At 35.0% G+C, this 9,632-nt stretch overlaps 1 pseudogene; it reads left to right on the top strand.

The window, feature by feature from the left end:
* Window positions 1–5,283: 5,283 nt before the first annotated feature.
* LOC120164635 lies at window positions 5,284–9,614 on the top strand (annotated as a pseudogene).
* The last annotated feature ends 18 nt before the right edge of the window (window positions 9,615–9,632 follow it).

The following is a 9,632-nucleotide window of genomic DNA, read 5'->3' as shown; positions in this document are numbered from 1 at the left end:
GGAGAAGTATCATTGATAATACTCTTTTAGCCAAGAAATAGTGAAGGTTATGGGAGGAATCTACCTCCCCTAGGTGTGCCCTCAAAATTGATTTGCATAAAGCCTTGATTCTATTCATTGGAACTTCATTCTTTCTATTTCAAGGCCCTTGGTTTTCCAATTCCTTCATGGAGTGGATTGAGGCTTGCTACTCTACGCTACTTACTCCATTGCTTTCAACGATACCTTAATGGGTACTTTAAGGGTGAAAAGGGTCTTATACAATGAGACCCTCTCTCCCTTATCCTGTTTGTTATGGTATGAACATCCTATCAAATCTTTTAAATACTGTTGCTGCTAAAGGGATCTTAACTTCCACCCTAAATACAGGTCTCAAACTCAGTGCTGCTAAATGCGAAATTTTCACTGCTGGAATTTCTGCTCTTTGACACCATTATTAAGTCCTCTGGTTTAAGCTTGGTTCTCTTCTAGTAAGATATTTGGGGATCCCTAGTCACGAGGAAACTTACAGTTAAAGATTTCCCGCCTCTCATCGACAAGGTTAACTCAAACTCCATCAATGGTCCAGGTTGAAGTTGAGTTATGCAGGCAGACTTGAGCTGATAAAAAGGGCCTTTTTAGTGTGGCTAATTACTGGTGTGGGCAGCTTATTCTGCCTCAATCTGTCATCAATAAAATCGAACAGATTTGCTCGAGATACTTCTGGAAATGCTCTGATATTCCTGTTGTGGGAGCCAGAGTTAGTTGGGATATAATTTGTAAACCAAAATCAGAAGGTGGACTCGGTCTCAAGGACATCAAATCATGGAATAAATCTTGCATGATGCTTCTCATTAGGCGTCTTCTTGCAGGGGAGGGTTCTCTTTGGGTCGCATGGATCCAATCTTTTATTTTAAGGAATGAGACTTCTGGGAGATGGAAGTTCCTGCAAACTCAAGTTGGCTTCTAAGAAAAATTATGAACCACCGATTAGCTGCTCGTCCTATTCTCACCTCAGGAGCATTGAGTACAAAGCAGATTTGGGAAGAGGTTTGAGCGAAAAAAGTAAAGTACCATGGAAAAAGCTGTTATGGTTCTTTCCACATTCCTAAATATAGCCTTATCTCTGGATGTCCATTTTAGATCGTCCCCCCACAAAGGACAGATTGCAAAGATTCAGTATTGAAACGAATGACCTATTCATCCTTTATTCTGAAGCTAGTGAATCAAGAAACCATCTTTTTGCTGATGTAAGTTCACTGCAACAATCTGGTATTCTATCATTCAGCTCGTAGGCTTACAAAAACCATCGCAAACTTGGGAAGATCTGCTGGTATGGGCTACAAATTCATGGAAAGGTAAATCCTACTTACTATGATCTTAAGATTTCTTGGTGCACTCTCAATTATACAATTTGTGAAGAAAGAAACTGAAGATTATTTAGAGGAACTTCCAGAAATGAGAATACAATTCTGGAATCTATCAAGCAAATTGTTGGAATTCAATTTAGTAATAGAAATGTTAATAGATTAGATATAACTAATATTTCTCTCTGTTATAACTGGGGTATAGATTGATTTTGTTGTAATTAGGATCCCCTTCTCTTACTCTTTGGATTGTAATTGTTGTTCTGTTTTGTAACAGGCTACTGCTATTCTTGGGTAATAAAAAACTTAATTATCCAAAAAAAAAAAAAAAAAGAATGAAAGAAAGAAAAATTTAAAGGAGAAGAAAAAACAAAAATAGTATAAATAGAAAATATATATATATATATATATATATATATATATATATATCAAAGAAAAAAAGGCAACTACTTAGAGGACCAAATTGAGACAAATTGAAATTAATGGCTTAAATTGGTATTAAATTGAACTACAAACGGAAAAAAAAGTTAGTGGCCAAATCACAAAATAAAAATATAACAGGGAAAAAATTGATTAAATTGGGAATTCGGAGGCAAATTTACAAATGGTGACCAAATTGCAAAGCGATTCAAAATACCAGGGACGGAGGAAATGATTTAAGAATCCTATTTGCACTTTAGTCCTCAGTATATAAATACCAAAATCACTCTTCTCCCTTCATTTACGCCATTTCTCTTAACTGATATCTCCCTCCAGCTCTCAAACTCTCTCAAATTCTCTCCCCGGTCGCAAATAGGCCACCGCCCTGTGGCCACTCGTCTACGTCGGCCATTTGCACCGACTGTCACCGGCGGCGACTGAAAAAACCCAAACTCATCTGGAAACTCTCCTTAACCCCGTAATCCCAGATATAAGCCCCAAACCTCACAAAAAACTCCTATAAACGTAGATTTACACTCAAACCCCGACTTTTTACCTTCGCCTATGGTGGCTCCTCAGCTCTCCGATTTTCAGTCGTGGTCCTTGCGTTCTCCCGGTGGCTTTGGACGAGGGCCTTGCTGGTTTTTTACTTTGTGCTATATTCGAATGATTTTGCTTAGTCTCTGTATCTTTTTTTTGTTTTGATTGATCTGTGTTGTGGGTTCGATTGTTGGTTTGTTCTTGTGGTTTGTTAGATCGATGATGCCTTGTGGGTTCACTCTGTTTACTGTGTTGGTTTGGTACCGTGGTTCCGTGTGGGTTCTCCCTCGGTTCTGTGTTCTGCCGTTTGCTCGAAGGTTCTCGTGGTGGTGTTTGTGTGTTTTTCTCTAATCTGGGTCTATTGTGGCTCGATGATGGTTTCTTTGATCGTCTTTCGGTGATACTTCGTGTCCTCTGTCGTTTGACTGTAAGGGGTATTTATACCCACCCTACCGGTGGCCTGCTCCGATTATGACGGAGTTGTTTCGAGATATTTGTTTGCGTGCTGATCGTGGTTGATCGGCTAAAACGGGATGGGTCAGTCCCGATTTAGCCGGGGCTAACTGCCTCGGTTGTTTCTTGACTGGATCTCGGCCGGATTCTCGCTGGCTGTTGATCTGTGGTTTGACCCTTTGATTCCTCCTGTGCGGCTCCATGGAACTTGGCGTGGGAACCCTAATTGATTTCAAGCCTGGTTTAGGCCCATTAACCTATGTTGGACCTGGACATTATTTGGACATGGACAAAAATGAGAAAAATAAATAAATAAAATAACTAATTAATTAATAAAAAACGTAAATAGGATAATAATAATACTACTACTACTATATAATATATATATTTCAAAAAATATTTTTAAACTATATTATATTTTTAAAAAAGTTTTCAAAACTATACATTATAGTTTCAAAATGTTTTAAAAATATTATAGATGTTTTCAAAAATATTTTAAAAACTATATATTATATAATTTTTCAAAAATATTTTAAAAATCTATATTATATAAGTTTTTTAAAATTGTTTTAAAAACTATATAATATAAATATTTCAAAATTATATATTATATATTTTAAAAATGTTTTCAAAAACTATATAATATAAATTTTCGAAAATCGTTTTCTGAAAATTATATATTATATTTCGTCAAAAACTTTTCACAAACTATATTACTATATACATATATAATAATATATATATAAAACAAAATATCACTGTGTGAAAATGAGTGTCTACAAATAATACATACTTTGTATAGGAATGGGCATGGGTAGGGTTGGGTCGGATTTTTGGTCCACCCAACCCGTCCCGAGAACAAAGAATCCTCCACCCGAGATCCGACCCGACCCGACCAAAACAAGATTCCCCCGACCTGAACCCGACCCGATATATAACTTAAAAAACCGACCCGACCCGAAATAATAAAAAATTTTTATTCAAAAAAGACTTAATTGAAAAAATAATATATAGAGGGCTATTATTGTAATTATTCCTAATATATAGGTAAATTATTTATTTTTCTGGTCATATTTTTTCATCCTAAACCCGAACCGACCCAACCCGAACATCACATTAAAAAAACGACCTGACTCGAACCTAATATTTAAAAAAAAACCCAACCCAATCGAGTCGAGTCTCATACCCATCCCTAACTTTGTACATGAAGTTATTGGAACTTAAAATTTATGAAAGAAATTTTTTATCACTTAATAAATTTGAGTAAAATGAGTGTCAGATGTTCGAATTATGACATTTGAGAATGTAACAAATTAAGTTAGGATTTTGCCCAACTTTCATCGTGAAGAAAACAAATGAAAATAAGGATAGCTACACGTTCAATATCTAAATATTATTTATATTTCATTTGATACTTATTTTTTAAATCATATTTAACGTTAATTTAGGTTTAATTTTGATATTCATCGTTAAAACTTTAATGATGATATTGACATGTCACCATAAGATAATGTCAAATTATCAGAGGAAAAATAAAAATTACCATGGTATAGTTCTGTTAAATTTTAATGACATATATCAATTAAACTTAAACTAAACGTTAGTCATGATTTAAAAAAAAATTTAGATACCAAAAGAAATAAATGTAATAATTTCATTACTAAACTTTTACCCATGAATATATATATATATTAATTAAGTTAAGGTGATTATAAAATATATGTTCTAAATACTCTCAACTATTTGACTGTAAACGCTCTATCACTCTGTTACAATCACTGATGCTCAAATCGTAATCTCTAAAAATAAAAACAATTCGTTAACTATTGAAGTAATTTTGTTCGTATCATCAAAATATACATAGATTGAAGGAATGGCGTTTGGAGAAGACGCGCAACGGGAAGCGGGGGGAAGAAAAGAAACCCGGAAGGGGAAGTAAATGGTTATTGTGTTGATGGGCGGTGTGATGCATCATGATTTGATCCTTCCCTCCTTTTATTATTCATAAATAAATAGGGTTTTTTATGTCTTCTCCTATATAACTATTAAAATTCTAATAAAACTTAAATAATATTTTAAATTTATTATTTCCGTTCAGGCAAAAAACTGAGAATACATCATAAAATATTAATTATTTGCTCAGATACGAACGCAAAGCCCTACATCATAATTATTTTTAATGCTATGTTTTATAATAAACTATTTAATAAATTTATTAATTTAGAAATTATTCTTTATTAATAGATTTATATCAATTAATTTAAATATCCTTCTTTCCTTGATTTTGAAATAAATTTTTTATGATCGATTAAATTGAAAAAATAAAAAATTATTCATCCGCATAATTAATTATTATATTTAATATCAAATTATTCAGCAATCGAACTATTTAATGAAATCGACGGTCCATTAAATCACATAGAAGATGCATGAATTTCATAATTTGCAATAGAAATCCAACAATTTAAGAAATAAATAAATAAATAAAACATAAACAAAATTACAATTTAAAAAAAATTAAAAGAAAGAAAATCTCTTTCCTTTCTGAGAGAAAGTTCTGATTGTGTTTCCAATCTCGTTACCAGAGTCTCTCTCTTTCTTTCAATCTTTCTAAGTCCCCAAATTCGCTTCCGCAGTTCCCTTCGAGGTTTCAAGGTCGGGTTTTTGTGTTGTTGTTCATCTCTCAAACTACCCATAATTTAGTAAAGTGTTTTGTTTTCTGGTTGTTTATTTGCTTCGATTTTGTTTTGTTCAAAAGCTTTGTCTTTTGGCTCGATTTTGTGTTGTTAGTTCTTGTGAAACTAATCTGTTTTTGCAACGGTTTTTACCTTTTCGTTTAGTGTTGATGTCTTCCTTTCTTCGGTTTAATTATAGTTATGGCCATGTTTCGGGAAGGATTGCGCTGGCCAATTCAGCTGTGAAAGTTGGAGACTTGGTAAGTTAATTTCTTTTAGTAATTCAGAACTTAGGGTTTTTCTTCTAATCAACTTTTGGTTCGTAAATTACATTTTTGATGCATTGTTTAACTGGTAACATATATTTAATTTTGATTTTTTTGGGTTGTTGCATTTGCAGGAGCAGGACTCATGTGGCAGATTTTATATCAACTATTATCAATTTGGATTAGACTTGTGTTCTGCTATAGTGTGTGTGTGTTTGATTGTGTTGTAAAGCTACAAATTACGGTTTAGATTCTACGTGATTGTTTGTTCATAATGCTTGGTGATTTTTAGTAAACCAGATAACCAAATCAAATGTGTGGTAATTTTGGTCGGTGAATACTGTTAGGGATATTTTTTAATGGGTAATAAATTGGGAAGGCGGAGACAAGCTGTCGATGAGAAGTATACACCCACAAGGGTTGTATGTTCATAAAGATGTGGATATTAAGAAGCTAAGAAAGCTGATCCTTGAATCAAAGCTTGCGCCATGCTATCCTGGTGATGAAGAATGCTTTTTCCAATCTTGAAGAATGCCCAATTTGCTTGGTTTGTGCTTATTTCATTCGCTTTCTCGTCATGCTTACTGTGCGATTGCTAATTCCTTGCTCTTTAATCCTTTTGCTTTATCAGTCGCCGCTTACTCTGTGCTCTTCTTTCCCTGTCTTTTATCTAATGAAATTCTTTATAATTGTCTTTTAAAAGTGGTTGTGGTTGAATGTAATACCTTCTGATTACATGAATATGATTTTCTTTTTCTACTTTTGCATTTTAGAGTTATCCAAGTCTCAACAGATCAAGGTGCTGCATGAAAAGCATTTGCACAGGTAACTACATCTGAATTTTTCGAATGATGCTGAATTAATAATACAGCTAGTTATAAATATTGACACAACTTATTTGCACCAGAGTGTTTTCTGCAGATGAAGAATCCTAATTCAACCCGTCCTACGCAGTATCCTTCCTGCTATTGACTAGAAATTTTCAAATTGATTAGTTGTGTGTATACTTGTATTTCAATGTTTGCATTCCTTGATAATTTGAGGTGTCCATTTTGTAAACCTCTAACTATGCTGTCGAGTATCGAGGTGTGAAAACAAAGAGGAAAAAGGGATTGAGCAAATTGTAAGTTCCCACCTCCTTGTCAATGTGAATAAAAGAAGGGTGTAATTCCTATGTGATTTTCACCGGATAGAAAAATAAGTTTGATACTCCCTTATCTATTTAAATTTTACAGGAAGAACAACGTGTCATAGAAGCACAAATTAGAATGAGGCAACAAGAACTTCAGGACAACGAAGAGAGGATGAACAAGAGACAAGAATTGGGTTCTTCAAGCACCGCAGTGGCAGCAGGAGATGTTCAGTACAATTCAGTTGGAGTCTGAATTTATTGTTATTCTATTTTCTTATATTTGGTTCTTCACTTGCTTTGACATTGTTCTGTCTTGAGATCATTTTCCTTACTTTCCTCTTTTTATTTGCAGATAGATCCTCTGGCGAGGAAGAGATATTTCATCTCAAGATTCACCAGCTGCCTCTATGATTAGACAACCTCACACCCTAGGCTAACAGGTAGGCAAAGTTATAGGTAGCTTTGCATCCATGTGTAGGATCAACTGTTCATATGTTAAGAGGAAAAGGGAATATTGCAAATTACATGTTTTCGGTTCGTATCAGTGTTGATTTTCTGTTGATATTGAAATCTCTAAATTCATTTGTAAGATGGTCTTTGTGTTTACTCGAGTTTTGTTAGTGAGAGTAAAAGGTATGCTTATGCTAGATTTGTTCAGACGAGTTTCATGAAAATGGTATTCGAGTCACAGCTGTGATTCTGATATTATTCTGGAGTTGAAACGCATTGGTAATAGTAGGCTGGAGGAGTAATCTGAAAGTGGATTTGGAGATTACTTTTATAGTTGAAAGTTACATTGTGATGATTTGTCAGTATGCTAGTTCAGCACCAAAGCTTTCACTTGTTTAACTCGTGGTTGAGGAAAAATGAAAAAATATTTCACCATTCATAAGTGTTTTTCAGAACAAATTATTTTGTTAGATGTGTTGCATACGAGTAAAGATGAGATAATGGATGAGTGCCTAAAGTAATGATGGTCACTGTTATAGACAGGATGATGGAGATGGAAAGTGACTTCAACATCAGTTGACCTACAAATTCCTTCTCGAGAACATGTTATTTAATGGATAATGGTCCTGTGAATAGACAATGTTCGAAGAGGATATGGATGAAAATATAAAAGCAGATTTCGTTATTTAATAATTAGGGTATATGCGAGTGAACCTCTATTTTCTTTCCTTTTGAATGATAAGAAAAAAAGCATGTTCAGTAGATGCTCAAAAATTCCTATTGTGTAAAGATGATGACACATTCCAGGTGTTATGGCAAATAAAAGGGGAAAAAACGGGTTGGAAGGTCTCTTTGTTGCATTTCGTTTTGGTTAAAGTGTTATTTGCTTTTGATTGAAAAAGATGATAGAAAATTTTGTGTTTGACAGCACAACTAGTCATGTACCACTCTGTGTCAGGCTTAAGCCTGGCTAGCTAGACTTTGTTCCAATGAATCTTCTTTGACTTTGTTCTATCAAATGCTTAAATTGCAGGGATGATGAGTTTGACATAGACCTTGAGGAGATAATGATCATGGAAGCGGTTTGGCAATCGATTCAGGTATATCTTTTAAAATTAGATGAGATTACGTACGAAACTAATTGCAGAATTTAGTATTTAGCTGCTGTATGAACTCATTCTTAGTTTAAACAAAGGGTTTTGCCTATAGCTTTTGGTTAGGGAACTGGTTTCGGTTAAGTTGCTGAACGGCAAACTTTGTTATTTAGTTAAACAGTAAAACAATAAATGAGAAATCTTGTAACTTGTAATCTTAAAATGTTTTAATGCTCTCTTGGTATTTGTGCAGGATCTCCATTTCTACTCGATTATATTACGCCCAACTTCGATTGATTCTTTAAATTTGAACTGGTACAGGAGAACAGCAGACACAGATATTCCAACTATGTAGATGCTGCTTCTTCGGCACATTATGTTTCCAGAGACCGCTATATCTCACCAGCCATGACCACAGTTGCTGGTTTCATCATCATCTCCTTCCGGTGGACTTGCGTGTGCAATAGCTGCCCTTGCTGAGCGTCAGCAGACAGGTGGAGAGTCTTCTTCTCTTAACCATGATGGAAATATGCCGTCATTCTATATGCTTCCCGGAGCAGCAGCAGGTTTATAACAGGTCGGAATTGGACCCAGTTGCCGGGAACTATCCTCCTGCAGATAGTCCAGTCGTGATGGTGTGACGACACCAGCAAGAGATGAAGGGAAATGGGGTTTAGATCATGGATCAGAGGGGGCTGTAGCAGGGACTAGTTATTCAAGCTCTGAAGTGACACAAGATGCCGGTGGGATCTCGGGAACACCTCAAGAACACGAAATTAGGACAGCTTTCAGAATGCTCCTGGCCCTGGGCCCATTATTCCAGAAAGTTACGAGGAGCAGATGATGCTGGCAATGGCTGTATCTCTGGCTGAAGCTAGAGCAATGACAAGTGGCCCCGGAATTTCATGGCAATAGTTTTATGGACTGGTTTCCTGATATCGTCTTTCTCGAATGAACGATGCTGGTCATGGCTGTTAACTAGCCGAATCCCGACTCTCGAGCTGGATACAACTAGTTGAAAGGTCAAGGTAGTGATGACCCTTTCCCTATTTCACACTATAATCACTCCATAAATATATATATAGATTGATTGATAGATATTAGTAAAGCAAACAGATTATTGTAGCAGATGCAAAAGGTAGGTTGTTTGATCCTATTCATAATGTTTTGAATCCACGTTGCCTGATTTATTTAATTTGTTGGCATGTTCGTATCATGCAAACAAAATCATATTGTGATGCACTCTCTATTATGCT

The sequence above is a fragment of the Hibiscus syriacus genome, unplaced genomic scaffold (assembly GCF_006381635.1).
Source record: "Hibiscus syriacus cultivar Baekdansim isolate YM2019G1 unplaced genomic scaffold, ASM638163v2 tig00111540_pilon, whole genome shotgun sequence".
Classification (NCBI taxonomy): domain Eukaryota; kingdom Viridiplantae; phylum Streptophyta; class Magnoliopsida; order Malvales; family Malvaceae; genus Hibiscus; species Hibiscus syriacus.
This window is presented reverse-complemented; position numbering and strand designations above follow the sequence as displayed.